Here is a 19,009-nt window from a genome sequence, read left to right as displayed (position 1 = left end):
AATTACCAGAGCACAAAGCAGTTTAGGGGAACTTATTGAACCATATTAAAAGTGACTTGAATACTAATATTGCCTATACATAACTATTTATATCAAAAGCGTATCAGTATCAGATCCACTACATTATTTCATGAAAAGTTACACTGGGTTTAAACTCTTAATTTATTTTCATATTGTATAGTATTTTATATCAATTCCATGTTACCTCTTCTTGGGCTTGATTCTTTAAGGTCTTGAGCATGCTTAACTCCAAGGAAGCCAATGAGTGCAAATGCTCTCCATTTCTCAACATTTGTCTTTGAGTTTGTATATTTATCTGCATTTCTTTGTGTGTGTGTTATTTGACTGCACTTGTGTGCTGTGTGTACATTATCTTCATCAAAAATTTATTCAAAAGATATAAAAATAGTCCTCTATATGTAGTGCATAACATGAGAAACTTTAAACCATAACAATGTGAACAAGAAATAAGTAAAACAGCCGTAGTTTTTAGAACTGTGTAAGTTAGATAGATGAACTAAACCAAACTATATGTTGGCCATTTTTTAAAATCTTTTCAGTGAAAAAATGGTATGATGGAAGGAAGACAAAAATCAGAATGAATAAGGACTCTGTTTTATCCTGTCTTAGCACAAAAGAACATAGGAAATGCCACATAAGAACAGACCATTTTGGGCTGTCAAATCCAATATCCTGACTCTGATATACTGGATATTGCTTCAAAGGAAAACCTCCCACTCTTCCCCATTGTTTAATTCTGTGCCATAAAAGATGAAGGAACTCCTTTTTTACTCCAGATAGTAATCAGTTTATGCCCTCAAGCACAAGGATTTTTAACCTTGCTAGTGTGACTCCAAATATTATTTCTCTTCATACAAATGCCGAACCCCTTTTAAGCTTGCTAAACTATTAGTGAATTTCACAGATTAAATAAATACATATATAAATAAATCCATGCAGTGATCAGATAGATAAAAGGCTCTATGGCAAAGCCATCTGTTCTTTTTAAGGTTAAAATCTTCTGAAATATTGAGGGTAAGATGAAAATAGTTTATTTCCAGACTGACAACTCTAAATAGACAATGTATTCCATGTATCTTATAAATTAATCTAAACTGAGTTCTAATGAAATCATGAGAAACTTAACTGCATTATATAAAGATCAATCATATAGCATTAAAATGGCTCCATTGGATAGACAAAAGCAGCTAATGCTATTTAGAGTTCCTACTGATTATGTATTTTTTAGTAATCTAAACAATCAATTATTTAAGTACTCAAGTTGACATCAATGAAGTAGTTTCAAAACTCTGAGTTAAATGAGGGCTAACAGACACTAAAAGGGATGACACAATGTCTCCTGATACACTATACAAGCTGAAATAAAGCTACTGATATACCAATATAGTTATGTGGTGTCAGAATAGGACTATAATTACTCTAATAGCATCTTAACAGCTGCAAAGAAAATGCTTAGCTTTAAGGTAACTACAAGAATGAAGCACAGATTGCCCCCGTACAATAGTAAAACAAAGTAAGCTGCCACTTTTCCTAGATGCTCTCATTTGCTGGTATATACATTAATGAAATGCTCTGAAGGGATAGAGTTCATTACAACAAATGTTGCACAGAGCTGTCAGATCATCTTTCAGTTAATGATAGCAAGTTTATTGGCTATTTCCATACTTTGTTAAGCAACATACTTGTAAATGAAAATCTGTTGCCCTAAACTAAATGAATCACAAGTATAATAGACAGGTTTCAGAGTAGCAGCCCTGTTAGTCTGTATTCGCAAAAAGAAAAGGAGTACTTGTGGCACCTTAAAGACTAACAAATTTATTAGAGAATAAGCTTTCGTGAGCTACAGCTCACTTCATCGGATCCACCAAATGCATCCGATGAAGTGAGCTGTAGCTCACGAAAGCTTATGCTCTAATAAATTTGTTAGTTTCTAAGTATAATTGAGGAACTTAGTATTTATTGCTCAATGCAGTTTCATACATCCAAGGAAACTTTCCCAACAACTGTGACTAAAGGGTCTATGTTTTCTTGTTAAATACTTGCTGCTCCTGGCTTTCAAGGTTTAAAAGTTTGCTGAATAATTAACTGGGTTAAAATTTGGCAAATATGCCCTCATTCTGAAATCTGATACATGTGGGTGGACCCCAGTAAAGTCTGACAATATGCAGATCTCACTTACACTTTTTAGGACTGTGCTCCACATTGGAGGATTACAAGGATATTTAGAGCCCAATACCTCCTGGAGTAGAGCACATTATCTTTGTTTCACTCAACTGCAAGTTGCAGCGTGTATTCTTCTCTGCACCTGGACAAGTTTGTTGACCCCTGAGGAAAGGAAACAGAGACATGGACCTGCTCCCTCACTATCCTTTCCTGCTCACTTCCAAGGGGCTAGTTCCACTTTGGGTGCTAAATTCTCATGCTCAGGAGAATACAAGACTGCTTGGCCAATGCACTGGAGTGCCGGGGCGAGGGGTGCTCCTTGTTCCTCTATCCCTTCTTGAGCAACTCCCTTGACCCTAGTTCTCAGAACACTCTCAAAGCAAAAGTTTGATTCCACAGCATGGAAACAGGTAACCTCACTAAAATCAGATCTGCACTAAATTTGCTAGTTTCCCTTGTGATTTGGGGAAGTGGGACCATACTGTGGAAAGTGGCCTATCCACACTCCCTCCACAAATCTGTAAATTCCACAGGGTTTCTGTGGGGTTTAGTGAGAAGGGGAGAATTTCTGCAGACCTAGATCAGGTCTACACTTAAAATGCTGCATCAGCACAGCTGCACCAATGCAGCTGTAGTGCTTAAGTGAAGAAGTGCCTACACAGACAAAAGAGCTTCTCCCATTGGTGTAGTTAATCCACCTACCTGAGAGGTGGTAGTTATGTTGATGGGAGAAGCTCTCCCATCAATACAATGCTGCCTAGAAGTGGGTTTAGGTCAGTCTAACTGTGTTGCTTATCGGTGTGGATTTTTCACACCTTGAGTGACCTAGTTATACAGATATAAGTCTGCAGTGGATTCCCTCCCTTTTTCCATGCCTCCTCAGCCAAATCTTGATTTCAGCTCCCCTCTACTTAAAGGGGAAAATGGGACCCTTAGAAAGAAAAGTGTCATTATCTTAAACTAATAGGGAAGGACAACATATCCATTTCCAGCAACTGGAAAATGTTGTTTGTCTGAAAGCTCCGGGAGAGCAGATAAGGAAAATACAGCAATGAATTCCACCATTTTATTTATTTACAGTATTTTTAATCTGAGAGCATGTTACAAGTAAAAAATAAGACAAAATTAAATGTAAAAAGAAAAGGAGTACTTGTGGCACCTTAGAGACTAACAAATTTATTAGAGCATAAGCTTTCGTGAGCTACAGCTCACTTCATCGGAGTGAGCTGTAGCTCACGAAAGCTTATGCTCTAATAAATTTGTTAGTCTCTAAGGTGCCACAAGTACTCCTTTTCTTTTTGCGAATACAGACTAACACGGCTGCTACTCTGAAACCTAAAATTAAATGTGTTGCTATTTACCTGTGATGGCTGCAGTACTAAAATATGTGCAATTCTACTCTAAACTAAAAATCAGGACTTGTGTCTGAAATAACATTTACATACTCCATGTGATTAAGTCTCTGGACATTACTTTTTTACTGCCATTTGTCGCTTCACGATGTCACTTCTTTCCACAATTCAAAGCTCTATCTTTGTCCTAGAATTCTTTTAATCAAATCCGGAGTTCTACCAGAAGAAACATTTCAGGAGACATAATATAGGGATGCCTATTATAAAGGTCGCAGACAATCCTAATTATGGCATTTCCTAACTTTTGAGTGTTTGACTTCGCATCATAAAATCCTAGAATATCAGGTTGGAAGGGACTTCAGGAGGTCATCTAGTCCAACCCCCTGCTCAAAGCAGGACCAATCTCCAACTAAATCATCCCAGACAGGGCTTTATCAAGCCTGACCTGCCAACTAGAGATGGAGCCATTGATCATTACCCATTGAGCCCGACAATCTAGCCAACTTTCTATCCACCTTATAGTCCATTCATTCAGCTCATACTTCTTTAACTTGCTGACAAGAATACTGTGGGAGACTGGATCAAAAGCTTTGCTAAAGTCAAGGAATAACATGTCCACTGCTTTCCCCTCATCCACAGAGCCAGTTATCCCATCATAGAAGGCAATTAGGTTAGTCAGGCATGACTTGCCCTTGGTGAATCCTTGCTGACTGTTCCTGATCACTTTCATCTCCTCTAAGTGCTTCAGAATTGTTTCCTTGAGGACCTGCTCCAGGATTTTTCCAGGGACTGAGGTGAGGTTGACTGAGTTTTCAAAGATAATGGCCGATGGCTCTGCAATCACATCTGCCAACTCCTTTAGCACTCTCGGATGCAGCGCATCCGGCCCCATAGACTTGTGCTTGTCCAGCTTTTCTAAATAGTCCCGAACCACTTTTCTCCACAGAGGGCTGGTGACCTCCTCCTTATGCTGTGCTCCCCAGTGTAGTAGTCTGGGAGCTGACCTTGTTCGTGAAGACAGAGGCAAAAAAAGCATTGAGTACATTAGCTTTTTCCACATCCTCTGTCACTATGTCGCCTCCCTCATTCAGTAAGGGGCCCACACTTTCCTTGACTTTCTTCTTGTTGCTAACATACCTGAAGAAACCCTTCTTGTTACTCTTAACGTCTCTTGCTAGCAGCAACTCCAGGTGTGATTTGGCCTTCCTGATTTCACTCCTGCATGCCCGAGCAATATTTTTATACTCTTCCCTGGTCATTTGTACAATCTTCCACTTCTTGTAAGCTTCTTTTTTGTGTTTAAGATCAGCAAGGATTTCACTGTCAAGCCAAGCTGGTTGTTTGCCATATTTACTGTTCTTTCTACACATCAGGATGGTTTGTCCCTGTAACCTCAATAAGGATTCTTTAAAATACAGCCAGCTGTCCTGGACTCCTTTCCTCCTCGTGTTATTCTCCCAGGGGATCCTCCCCATCAGTTCCCTGAGGGAGTCAAAGTCTGCTTTTCTGAAGTCCAGGGTCCATATTCTGGTGCTCTCCTTTCTTCCTTGTGTCAGGATCCTGAACTCAACCATCTCATGGTCACTGCCTCCCAGGTTCCCATCCACTTTTGCTTCCTCTACTAATTCTTCCCGGTTTGTGAGCAGCAGGTCATGAAGATCTCTGCCCCTAGTTGCTCACAGTTTTTTAAAATTTACTCTTTTGAAGTCCATTGCTGCTGTCCTTCCATTCCTTAGAATGGGGTGGGCAAACTTTTTGGGAGGGCCACATCTGAATATGGGCATTGTATGGCGGGCCATGAATGCTCATGAAATTGGGGGCTGGGGATGTGGGCTTTGGGATGGGGCTGGGGATGAGGGGTTGGGAGTTCTGGAGGGTGCTCCGGGCTGTTGCCCCAGAACCTTGTAGTAAAGATACATCACTAGGATCATGTATGTGGGATGAATTGGAATCACAAACTCAAATTGCCTCACAGTACCTTCTCTTGAATAGGCTACATAGAAAGTGACATTGACGATTATAAATCTTAGTGTCAAAAGGGGGATTATGTTGGATCATATTAAAGAAGTTCTGTATTAAAATCACAAATGAGTGAGATTCCCCATAGTTTAAATTCCAAGGTATTACTAATTAAGAGGTCTGTTGGTTTTTGGTACTGTTTCTTTCCCTCTATATGTGAAACTTGCAAGCTGAAAAATTGTGTTAGTACATTCTAAGACAGAGTCTGTTCTCCAAGCAATTCTTTGTAATAACAACTACCCACACAGAGAGAGACTCAAAGCAATACTCTGTAACAACATAAACAGTACCCAGAGACTCCCCGCCCTTTTGTTGTATTCATCTCGCTTTGTTAACAATTGTGATTAAAATAGAGATAGAGGATGTATGTGGATGGATGCTTGGTGGATAATTACTGAATGATCAGGGAGGTGCCAGCCTAAGAATCCAGTGTCCATCGGCTGAAGAAGGCATCAAGTGGAAATAACCAGAGGACCCCCGGAGGGCAGACTGGAATCCACCCAACAGCCTCAAGAATGGGAGAACCAAAGAACAAGATAACATCTGGCAGCACGGAGCCGTCAGGAATGTGCCATCTGCTGATGAAGCAATTCCCATAGACTGGCATAGGAAGAAATTCCTATAAAAATGGACTCTAGAAAGTGAGAACTTTGGGATCTGATTCTGCAAACCAATTTCCAGGAGCATCAGATGAGCATCTGACAAGGCCCTGCTCCCTCCTCATGTCCAGGCCACCTGGCCAGTGGCTTGACATGAGCAACTCTAAGGCTGGTAACTATGATAACAACCTTGCAGAACCTGTGTGTTTGTGTGTATGAATGAATGTGTGAATAAATATGAAACTGAATGGAATGTTATAGTTATAACTAACTGCTTACTATGATTCTTTCTGTATTCACAATAAATGTGGTATTTTGCCTTTTCCCCTTTAATAAGATCCTGCTGGTTTTTATTTTATTGGTATAACAGCAGTTCTGCAGAAAAGGACCTAGAGGTTACAGTGGACGAGACGCTGGATATGAGTCAAAAGTGTGCCGTTGTTGCTAAGAAGGCCAATTTTGGGATGTATCAGTAGAGGCATTGCCAGCAGATCGAGGGACACGATCGTTCCCCTCTATTCGACATTGGTGAGGCCTCATCTGGAGTACTGTGTCCAGTTTTGGGCCCCACACTACAAGAAGGATGTGGAAAAATTGGAAAACGTCCAGTGGAGGACAACAAAAATGATTAGGGGACTGGAAAACATGACTTATGAGGAGAGGCTGAGGGAACTGGGATTGTTTAGTCTGTGGAAGAGAAGAATGAGGGGGGATTTGATAGCTGCTTTCAACTACCTGAAAGGGGGTTCCAAAGAGGATGGATCTTGACTGTTCTCAGTGGTAGCAGATGAGAGAACGAGGAGTAATGGTCTCAAGTTGCAGTGGGGTAGGTTTAGGTTGGATATTAGGAAAAACTTTTTCACTAGGAGGGTGGTGAAACACTGGAATGCGTTACCTAGGGAGGTGGTGGAATCTCCTTCTCCTGAGGTTTTCAAGGTCAGGCTTGACAAAGCCCTGTCTGGGATGATTTAGTTGGAGATTGGTCCTGCTTTGAGCAGGGGGTTGGACTAGATGACCTCCTGAGGTCCCTTCCAACCCTGATATTCTATGATTCTATGAACTCATGAGGACAGGTGAGGTCCCAGAGGACTCAAGAAAGTCAAACAGTACTTATCTTTAAAAAGGGGAACAAAGAGGACCCAGAGAATTATAGATCAGTCAGCCTAACTTCCATACCTGGAAAGATACTGGAACAAATTGTTAATCAATTTGAAACCACCTATAGGATAAACGGGTGATAAACAATAGCCAATATGGATTTGTAAAGAACAAATCATACCAAACAAACCTAATTTCCCTTTTTGACAGGGTTACTGGCCCACTGGATAGGAGGGCAGTAGACGTGATATATCTTGATTTTTTTTTTAGAAAGGCTTTTGGCACAGTTCCACATGACACTTTCATAAGCGCTCTAGGGAAATGTGGTGTAGATGAAATTACTATAAGATGGATGCAAAAGTGGTTAAAGGACTGTACTCAGAATAATCATAATAGTTCACTATCAAACTGGGAGGGAGAGGCGTGTAGTGGAGTTCCACAGAGATCAGTCTTGTATCCAGTACTATTCAATATTAATGACTTGGATTGTGGGGTGGAGAGTATGCTTATAAAATCTGTGGGTCACACCAAGCTGGAAGGTGTTGCAAGCACTTTGGAAGGTAGGATTAGAATCCAAAATAATCACAACAAATTGGAGAATTGGTCTGAAAACAATGTGATTAACTTCAACAGAGACAAGTGCAAAGTACTACACTAAAGAAGAAAAAAGTCAAATGCACAATAGAAAATGGGGAATAACTAACGAGGCAGTAATGTTGCGAAAAGGATGTGAAGTTATAGCAGATCACACTGAATGAGAGTTAACAATGTAATACAGTTGTAAAAAAGATTAATATTCTGGGGTCTATTAACAGTGTCACATGTAAGACATAGGAGGTAATGTCCCACTCTACTTGGCATTGGTGAGGAATTTAACATCAACCCAGGATCTACCCTGCCCCTTCCCCAAGGCCTCGCCCCATTCACTCCATTCCCTCCTCCCTCCATTGCTCTCCCCCCGACCCTTCACTCACTTTCACCAGGCTGGGGCAGGTGTGCAGGAGGGGCTGCAGGCTCTGGGCTGGGGCCAAGGGTGTGAGAGGGGGCTCTGGGCTGAGCCTGGGGCAGAAGATTGGGGTGCAGGAGTAAAGCGTGCAAGCTCTGGGAGGGAGTTTTGGTGCAGGAGTCATATGGGCACAATGCACCTAATCTCATAGAATCCACTGGACATTTCATGAATTTTACATTTTATTAATGTCATTTGTGGTTTTTAGATCCAAAATCCTTCAGGGATGGTCACAAATCAGTGTAGCATTCTCAAATGTGTGGTGTGCATTGGCTGAGCTTGGGGCAGGTGATTGGGGTTCAGGAGAGGGTGAGGGGTCTGGGAGGGAGTTTGGTATAGGAGGGGGCTCTGGGCTGGTGCAGGGGATTGGGGTGCAGGAGGGGGTTCAAGGTTGGGAAAGGGGTGTGAGGTGTAGGCTCCAGGCGGGAGGCGCTTACCACAGATGGCTCACGGCCGGTGGCGCATCAGGGCTCAGGCAGGCTGCCTGCCTGCCCTGGCCTCATGCCTTTCCTGGAAGCAGCTGGCTGCTGGCACATCTCTGCAGCCCCTGTGGGGGAGCAGAGCGGGGCAGCAGGTCTCCATGCACTACCCGCATCCGCAAACGGTGCTGGGGGCAGGGTGCAGAGCTGCCTCTCCCCTCCCCACCCCAGGGGCTGCAGAGATGTGCCAGCAGCCAGCCACTTCTGGGAGCGGCATGGGGCCACGCTGCCTGCGCCCTGCTGCACCGCTGGACTTTTAGCTGCCTGGAGATCATTCTCCACTGGCAGAGGCTCCAGGATCGACAGGTTGGCAACCACCGTCTTAGATAGACTATTATGTTCAGCTCTGGGCCCACACTTTAAGAAAAATGAGGACAAACTGGAGAGATCCCAGGGGAGAGCAACAAAAATGATTTAAAAAAAATTAGAAAACCCACACCTATGAGGAAAGGTTAAAAAAAAAGACTGGGTGTGTTTACTTTTGAGAAAAGAAGACTAAGAGAGGATCTGATAAGTCTTCAAATATGTTAAGGGCTCTTAAAAAGAAGACCATGATCAATTGTGCTCCATGCCCACTGAAGGTAGGACAAGAAGTAATAGGCTTAATCTGCAGCAAGGGAGATTTAGGTTAGTTATTCGAAAAACTAGAAGGATAGTTATGCACTGGAAAATGTTTCCAAGGCAGGTTGTGGAATTCCCATCACTGGAGGTTTGGGCAAACACCTACCAAGGATGGTCTAGGTATAAAGAAAAGGAGTACTTGTGGCACCTTAGAGACTAACAAATTTATTAGAGCATAAGCTAACACGGCTGCTACTCTGAAACCTGTCATTATGGTCTAGGTATAGTTGGTCCTGCCTCAGCAGAGAGCTGTACTAGATGACCTCTTGTGGTCTCATGCAGCCCTACATGTCTATGATTTTATTATGTGATGAGAAGAGACATGATATGACGCTTGATTTTGTAAAAAATATATTAACTGCCAGAAAGAATAACTCAATCCATTCACAGATGGTATTTCTCTTTACTTACTACTTCAAAGGAAGTTTTCAGTTTCCACTATAACTCATAATCCCTCTCTCCCTTCTAACTCTGCTCTAGCCAGTGACTCAGTAAATCTGGAATGATAGCACAGAGCTTTGGGACCTCCTGTAGGGTGACAAGATGCTTTCTTACTTTGTCATTAGGATTACTATTTATTAGATATGGTGCAATATAAGTGTACATAGCCTTTTACAGGAGATAAACTGCAACAGTCAGATAAGAGAATCCCAAACTGGAAGAGATGACAGTCTGAAAAGGCACAGGTAGGGCCAATTCAAAACAACACAGTACAGAACAAGTTGACAAATTGTCATTACAGCTGAAATGGAGCTTTACACAGCAGGGGAGGCCACTTGGCATACATTAACGGGCAGGTTGCTCCAGGCCTAACTGATGCTCTCAAATAAGTCTGAGTTAGGAGTAGGTGAAGAAAATTACAGTAATATTCCCGTGGATATTGAGCCATGATATATCCATGGGGGGTCCTTTAAAGAAGCCTGTTTTTAATATCACACATCAAATATTCTGTAACACACTGAATAATCTAACTTAAGTCAATTCAGTTCCCAAAGGAATGCAGCTTACATTTGTATTTTAATTCAAAAGATAGGAGAACTAACCCCATATTGTGCTTGGGATCTTTCCATCAGGAAGGGGAGTCCATATGTTGGTGTTTGCTATTATATATTAAGGTAAAAAACCTGTGTTCATTGAAAACAGGTTGTGAAGTGAATTGGGTTAAGTTTAGAGCACAGTAGAAGTGCACCAGAAGGTAAGAGACAAATTTTTCCTAAAAAAAATTATTATTCAAGCACTTATGAAAAGCTAAACACACCCTTTTTAGGTTTCAGAGTAGCAGCCGTGTTAGTCTGTATTCGCAAAAATAAAAGGAGTACTTGTGGCACCCTAGAGACTAACAAATTTATTTGAGCATAAGCTTTCGTGAGCTACAGCTCACTTCATCGGATGCATTTGGTGGAAAATAGAGAGGGGAGATTGATATATACACACAGAGAACATGAAACAATGGGTTTTATCATACACACTGTAAGGAGAGTGATCACTTAAGATGAGCCATCACCAGCAGCAGGGGAAGGAAAGGAGGAAAACCTTTCATGGTGACAAGCAAGGTAGGCTATTTCCAGCAGTTAACAAGAACAACTGAGGAACAGTGGGGGGTGGGGTGGGGTTGGGGGGAGAAATAACATGGGGAAATAGTTTTACTTTGTGTAATGACTCATCCATTCCCAGTCTCTATTCAAGCCTAAGTTAATTGTATCCAGTTTGCAAATTAATTCCAATTCAGCAGTCTCTCCTTGGAGTCTGTTTTTGAAGCTTTTTTGTTGAAGGCTAGCCACTCTTAGGTCTGTAATCGAGTGAGCGGAGAGATTAAAGTGTTCTCCAACTGGTTTTTGAATGTTATAATTCTTGACGTCTGATTTGTGTCCATTTATTCTTTTACGTAGAGACTGTCCAGTTTGACCAATGTACATGGCAGAGGGGCATTGCTGGCACCTGATGGCATATATCACATTGGTAGATGCGCAGGTGAAGGAGCCTCTGATAGTGTGGCTGATGTGATTAGGCCCTATGATGGTGTCCCCTGAATAGATATGTGGACAGAGTTGGCAACGGGCTTTGTTGCAAGGACAGGTTCCTGGGTTAGTGGTTCTGTTGTGTGGTGTGTGGTTGCTGGTGAGTATTTGCTTCAGATTGGGGGGCTGTCTGTAAGCAAGGACTGGCCTGTCTCCCAAGATCTGTGAGAGTGATGGGTCGTCCTTCAGGATAGGTTGTAGATCCTTGATGATGCGTTGGAGAGGTTTTAGTTGGGGGCTGAAGGTGATGGCTAGTTGCGTTCTGTTATTTTCTTTGTTGGGCCTGTCCTGTAGTAGGTGACTTCTGGGTACTCTTCTGGCTCTGTCAATCTGTTTCTTCACTTCAGCAGGTGGGTATTGTAGTTGTAGGAATGCATGGTGCTGGTGATGGCTTATCTTAAGTGATCACTCTCCTTACAGTTTTCAGAGTAGCAGCCGTGTTAGTCTGTATTCGCAAAAAGAAAAGGAGTACTTGTGGCACCTTAGAGACTAACAAATGTATTAGAGCATAAGCTTTCGTGAGCTACATCTGATGCATCCGATGAAGTGAGCTGTAGCTCACGAAAGCTTATGCTCTAATACATTTGTTAGTCTCTAAGGTGCCACAAGTACTCCTTTTCTTTCTCCTTACAGTGTGTATGATAAACCCATTGTTTCATGTTCTCTGTGTGTGTATATCAATCTCCCCTCTGTATTTTCCACTAAATGCATCCGATGAAGTGAGCTGTAGCTCACGAAAGCTTATGCTCAAATAAATTTGTTAGTCTCTAAGGTGCCACAAGTACACCCTTTTTAGGAGTTCTAGTCAACGTATACTGTATAGTGGCCTAATTTCCAATCCTGATGTATATACATTATTGTCATGAATTAGTAACCATGCAGTATTTAAAGAACAATTCAAATATAGCAGTAAAGTGAGCAGTTAAAGAAGAAGAAAACAGTGGTCTAAGTCAGGTGAAAATGGCTATTGAACTAATAAGAAATTCTATAGCAGTCATTATAAATATATTGCTACCAATCACACCTCAGAAGCATGACAGGCTACTTAGTCTACACTGGGACTAAGTTTTATGATGGTTGGTTACTTTCTGGTTTCCACATTGATTAACTGTAATTTTTGAGTCACAAGGTGCCTAGAAGAAAAGGAGTACTTGTGGCACCTTAGAGATGCATCCGATGAAGTGAGCTGTAGCTCACAAAAGCTTATGCTCAAATAAATTTGTTAGTCTCTAAGGTGCCACAAGTCCTCCTTTTCTTTTTGCGAATACAGACTAACACGGCTGCTACTCCCTTTCTTTTTGTAAATTTGATTCAGATTTTAGCCCGACGTTCTTGTAATGGTAGTTCATTTGATAGCTCTGTTTATTCCTAAAGGTTTATTGCCTTTTCATAGAAATATAATTTCAATTTTTTGTTTTAGGTATATAGGATCGTTCTTACTGAAAGAAATATTATTCATAATTCAGTAACCCATCCCTGGTTAAAAGAACAGGAGTACTTGTGGTACCTTAGAGACTAACAAATTTATTTGAGCATAAGCTTTCGTGAGCTAGAGCATTCAGTGGAAATGCATCCGATGATTAAATTTAATCAAGCCTGGTTGATTATTAAATTTAATCCTTAACTTCCACAGCTTCCTAGTAGGGTACAATTATAGTATAGTCCGGATAGGTAGAGGGGAAGAGTTAAATCAGTTATGAAACCTAGGGATTTCAGAAGACATGCTATCCTGTGATGTATTTATCACATAATAGATTGTATTGATCAGAGTTTGTTGGGTGCTAAAGAACAGAACAGCCATACTGGGTCCAGCCAATGGTCCATCTAGCCCAGTATCCCGTCTTCCGACAGCCACCAGTGCCAGGTGCTTCAGAGGGAATGAACAGAACAGGCAATCATTGAGTGAGCCATCGCATGTCGTTCATTCCCAGTTTCTGTCAGTCAGCAGCTAGGGATATTCAGAGCATGGGGTTGCATCCCTGACCATCTTGGCTAATAGCCATCGCTGCAACCTATCCTGCATGAACTTGCCTAATTCTTTTTTGAACCTAGTTATACTTTTGGTCTTCACAACATCTCTTGGCAATGAGTTTAACCGGGTGACTGTGTGTTGTGTGAGGAAGTACTTCCTTTTGTTTGGTTTAAACCTGCTGCCTCTTAATTTAATTGGGGGACTCTTGGTTTTTATATAATATGAAGGGGTAAATAACACTCCTGTACTCACTTTCTCCATACCATTAATGATTTTATAAACCTCTCTCATATCTCCTTACAGTGATCTTTTTTCCAGTCTGAAAAGTCCCATTCTTTTTCATCTCTCCTCATCCGGAAGCTGTTCTACACTCTTAATCATTTTTGTTGCCCTTTGCTGTACTTTTTCCAATTCTGATACTTTGAGAAGTTAAGAACAACCTTAATGGTAGAACTGGTAAAGTTTATTAAATAACAAAAATAGTTTACAGAGTTAGGACTAACAGAGAAGATGTTAGCTTCCAAAGAAGGGTGAAAGAACTGGTAGGCTGATTTGGGGAGACAACAGATGGTAGGGGAACTCTGTGGTTTAAGCTAACGTGATGTTAAATTCATTTCACACAGCTCTGTCGAAAGAGTCTGAAGTTTATGTGACAGGAAGGCAGGGCCTGAAGTTCTGAAAAATTCCACAGAAAGCTAAGACTTGGGCAGAAAAGCCTGAGGTTAATCAGATAAGCGTAGCAAGCAGCTGTGATGTGGGGAAGCAGCTCTGTGCCTGTTCAGGACAAAACTGACCAATATGCCTTTTGCCAACCACAATGAGTGATAATTAAATAGGGACACTGGGGGAGGGAAACATTACAATTTAATTATGTATTTATTTAGATTTCTACCAGTTTGTACCAAAAAGGCACCTCACCTTTGATCTAGGCACCTTGACAGGTTTCAGAGGAGCAGCCGTGTTAGTCTGTATCCGCAATAAGGAAAGGATACTTGTGGCACCTTAGAGACTAACACATTTATTTGACAGGTTTCAGAGTAGCAGCCGTGTTAGTCTGTCTTTGCAAAAAGAAAAGGAGTACTTGTGGCACACCTTAGTGCCACAAGTACTCCTTTCTTTTTGCAAAGACAGACTAACACGGCTGCTACTCTGAAACCTGTCATTATGCAAGGCACTGAATTTAGCCGTATAGAGTGGAAATCTGTCAACTTCATGAAAAAACTCGCACAGATACAGACAGACATCATCGTCCTCTCCAAATGCAAACAGATAGTCTCTAAGGTGCCACAAGTACTCCTTTTCTTTTTACATTTATTTGAGCGTCAGCTTTCGTGAGCTGCAGCTCGCTTCCTCGGACGCACTCGCTGGAAAATCTTGGAGTCTGCCTGTGACGTTACAGCAAAGGGGCCTTTTCTCCAGGCTCCGCTCTCTGGAGGCACCAGGCACCTGCACGCCGCTTCCAGGGGCTTGGAAACCGGCGATGCGACCGCCGCTCCCCGGCGAGCCAGAGCCACCCTGCTGCGCATCGCAGGCGGGCAGGGCGAACGCGGCAAGGGCCGCGGGGCAGCTCGCGCAGGAGCGCGCGCGCTCTTCGCGGACCCCTCCGCGCCCCGGGCCCGGCGCGGAGCCAGGCGGCGTTGGGGGCGTGCAGCCGGGTCCCCGCGGGCCGCCCCGCTGAGCGGCGCCTGCCCCCAACGGCCACCCGGGTCAAGAGGGCGCGGGGGCCAAGTCCGCCCCCAAGGCCGGGGACTCTCCCCGGGCCCGCAGCCAGCCCGCGCCGGCCACGGGGGGCGGGAATGCGGGGCTCGGGATGCTGGGGGGGGGAAGGGGGTCAACGGCTGCAGTCCCCCCCCCCCCGGGCTGGGCCTTCCCGCTGGGCTCCCCTTCACCAGCCCGCCCTAAGCGGTGCCCCGGCGCGGGGTCACGCTGGGGCCGATCGATAACTCGGCGATCGCCCCGCCCCAGGCGCGCGCTGCCGCAGGCCGCCATTTTAAACGGCCGGGCGGGCGGGCACAAGCGGCATCAAGCTCCGCCCGTTCCCGTCGCCGCGCGCAGGCCGCGGCCGCTGTAAGGCGCAGGCGCAGGCGCAGCGTGTAACCTCTGCCGCGGCCGCGGATGCCCCCGGGAGTGACGTGATTTCCCCAAGGTGAGAGGCGGGCCCCGTAGGTGAGACACCCCGCCCCCCCCGCGCACACTCCCTCAGGTGAGAACCCCCCAGGGGCAGCACTCGCTCCCCAGACCCCGCCCGCCAAGTGAGAACCCCCCCGGGTGAAGCACTCTCCCCTCTCACACCCCCCCGCCAAGTGACACCCCCCCCGGTGAAGCACTCTCCCCTCTCACACCCCCCCGCCAAGTGACACCCCCCCCAGGTGAAGCACTCTCCCCTCTCACACCCCCCCGCCAAGTGACACCCCCCCGGGTGAAGCACTCTCCCCTCTCACACCCCCCGCCAAGTGAGACCCCCCCAGGTGAAGCACTCTCCCCTCTCACACCCCCCGCCAAGTGAGACCCCCCCAGGTGAAGCACTCTCCCCTCTCACACCCCCCCGCCAAGTGAGACCCCCCCAGGTGAAGCACTCTCCCCTCTCACACCCCCCCGCCAAGTGAGAACCCCCCAGGTGAAGCACTCTCCCCTCTCACACCCCCCTGCCAAGTGAGACCCCCCCAGGTGAAGCACTCTCCCCTCTCACACCCCCCCGCCAAGTGACACCCCCCCGGGTGAAGCACTCTCCCCCTCACACCCCCCCGCCAAGTGAGACCCCCCAGGTGAAGCACTCTCCCCTCTCACACCCCCCCCCAAGTGAGACCCCCCCGGTGAAGCACTCTCCCCTCTCACACCCCCCCCGCCAAGTGAGACCCCCCCGGGTGAAGCACTCTCCCCTCTCACACCCCCCCGCCAAGTGAGACCCCCCCGGTGAAGCACTCTCCCCTCTCACACACCCCCGCCAAGTGAGAACCCCCCAGGTGAAGCACTCTCCCCTCTCACACCCCCCGCCAAGTGAGACCCCCCAGGTGAAGCACTCTCCCCTCTCACACCCCCCGCCAAGTGAGGACCCCCCCGGTGAAGCACTCTCCCCTCTCACACCCCCCGCCAAGTGACACCCCCCGGTGAAGCACTCTCCCCTCTCACACCCCCCCGCCAAGTGAGACCCCCCCGGGTGAAGCACTCTCCCCTCTCACACCCCCCCCGCCAAGTGAGACCCCCCCGGTGAAGCACTCTCCCCTCTCACACCCCCCCGCCAAGTGACCCCCCCCGGGTGAAGCACTCTCCCCTCTCACCCCCCCGCCAAGTGACCCCCCCAGGGTGAAGCACTCTCCCCTCTCACTCCCCCCCCATGTGTGACCCCCCCAGGTGAAGCACTCTCCCCTCTCACACCCCCCTGCCAAGTGAGACCCCCCCGGTGAAGCACTCTCCCCTCTCACACCCCCCGCCAAGTGAGACCCCCCCGGTGAAGCACTCTCCCCTCTCACACCCCCCCCCAAGTGAGACCCCCCCAGGGTGAAGCACTCTCCCCTCTCACACCCCCCCGCCAAGTGAGACCCCCCAGGTGAAGCACTCTCCCCTCTCACACCCCCCCGCCAAGTGACACCCCCCAGGTGAAGCACTCTCCCCTCTCAACACCCCACCGCCAAGTGAGACCCCCCCCGGTGAAGCACTCTCCCCGCTCACAACCCCCCGCCAAGTAGAACCCCCCCGGGTGAAGCACTCTCCCCTCTCACACCCCCCCGCCAGTGAGACCCCCCAGGGTGAAGCACTCCTCCCCTCTCACACCCCCCCGCCAAGTGAGAACCCCCCCCAGGTGAAGCACTCTCCCCTCTCACACCCCCCCGCCAGTGAGACCCCCCCAGGTGACGCACTCTCCCCTCTCACACCCCCCCGCCAAGTGAGACCCCCCGGGTGAAGGCACTCTCCCCCTCTCACACCCCCCCGCCAAGTGAGACCCCCCCGGGTGAAGCACTCTCCCTCTCACACCCCCCCGCCAAGTGAGACCCCCCCAGGTTGAAGCACTCTCCCCTCTCACACACCCCCGCCAAGTGAGACCCCCCCAGGTGAAGCACTCTCCCCTCTCACACCCCCCCGCCAAGTAAGAACCCCCCCCGGGTGAAGCACTCTCCCCTCTCACACCCCCCCCGCCAAGTGACCCCCCCCGGTGAAGCACTCTCCCCTCTCACACCCCCCCGCCAAGTGACACCCCCCCCAGGTGAAGCACTCTCCCCTCTCACACCCCCCCCGCCAAGTAAGAACCCCCCCCGGGTGAAGCACTCTCCCCTCTCACACCCCCCCGCCAAGTGACACCCCCCCCGGGTGAAGCACTCTCCCCTCTCACACCCCCCGCCAAGTGACACCCCCCCCGGGTGAAGCACTCTCCCCTCTCACACCCCCCCGCCAAGTGACACCCCCCCGGGTGAAGCACTCTCCCCTCTCACACCCCCCCGCCAAGTGAGACCCCCCCAGTGAAGCACTCTCCCCTCTCACACCCCCCCCCAAGTGAACCCCCCCGGTGAAGCACTCTCCCCTCTCACCCCCCCCGCCAAGTGACACCCCCCCGGGAAGCACTCTCCCCTCTCACACCCCCCGCCAAGTGAGACCCCCCGGTGAAGCACTCTCCCCTCTCACACCCCCCCCAAGTGACACCCCCCTGGGTGAAGCACTCTCCCCTCTCACACCCCCCGCCAAGTGACACCCCCCCAGGTGAAGCACTCTCCCCTCTCACACCCCCCGCCAAGTGACACCCCCCCCGGGTGAAGCACTCTCCCCTCTCACACCCCCCGCCAAGTGAGACCCCCCCGGTGAAGCACTCTCCCCTCTCACACCCCCCGCCAAGTGAGACCCCCCCAGGTGAAGCACTCTCCCCTCTCACACCCCCCGCCAAGTGAGACCCCCCCAGGTGAAGCACTCTCCCCTCTCACACCCCCCGCCAAGTGACACCCCCCGTGAAGCACTCTCCCCTCTCACACCCCCTGCCAAGTGAGACCCCCCCGGGTGAAGCACTCTCCCCTCTCACACCCCCCGCCAAGTGAGACCCCCCCGGGTGAAGCACTCTCCCCCTCACACCCCCCCGCCAAGGGAGACCCCCCCGGGTGAAGCAAACTCTCCCCTCTCACAACCCCCTGCCAAGTGATACCACCCAGGGTGAAGCACTCTCCCCTCTCACACCCCCCTGCCAAGTGAGACCCCCCCAGGTGAAGCACACTCCCCTCTCACACCCCCCCCGCCAAGTGACACCCCCCCCAGGTGAAGCACTCTCCCCTCTCACACCCCCCCCGCCAAGTGACACCCCCCCAGGTGAAGCACTCTCCCCTCTCACACCCCCCCCTGCCAAGTAAGAACCCCCCCAGGTGAAGTACTCTCCCCTCTCACCCCCACCCCTGCCAAGTGAGACCCCCCCAGGTGAAGCACACTCCCCTCTCACACCCCCTGCCAAGTAAGAACCCCCCCAGGTGAAGCACTCTGCCCTCTCACCCCCACCCCTGCCAGTGAAACCCCCCCCAGTGAAGCACTCGCCCCTCTCACACACACACCCCCTCCAAGTGAGAACCCCCCATGGTGCAGTGTATGTCCCTCCCTCCATGCACACTCCCCCGGTGAAGCACTCTCCCCTGTTACGCACTCCCCCCAGTGAGAACCCCTGGCAGGTGAAGCACTCTCCCGTCTCGCAGC

The 19,009-nt window shown here is 47.9% G+C and overlaps 1 protein-coding gene across 22 annotated transcripts in view; it reads left to right on the top strand.

Annotated features, from left to right (window-relative positions):
* Positions 1-15,353: 15,353 nt before the first annotated feature.
* CFAP20DC (CFAP20 domain containing) overlaps positions 15,354-19,009 on the top strand; it is a 175,375-nt gene continuing 171,719 nt past the window's right edge. For 13 of the 22 annotated variants that reach the window (XR_006282468.1, XM_043517960.1, XM_043517958.1 and 10 more), the window contains exon 1: positions 15,364-15,490. The gene's annotated coding sequence lies outside the window, so the exon portion shown is untranslated. Of the gene's footprint in view, positions 15,495-19,009 lie in introns of all 22 variants that reach the window. The other 9 variants (XM_043517961.1, XM_043517955.1, XM_043517950.1 and 6 more) reach the window with 3 other exon arrangements.

This window comes from Dermochelys coriacea, chromosome 7, assembly GCF_009764565.3.
Source record: "Dermochelys coriacea isolate rDerCor1 chromosome 7, rDerCor1.pri.v4, whole genome shotgun sequence".
Classification (NCBI taxonomy): Eukaryota; Metazoa; Chordata; order Testudines; family Dermochelyidae; genus Dermochelys; species Dermochelys coriacea.
This window is presented reverse-complemented; position numbering and strand designations above follow the sequence as displayed.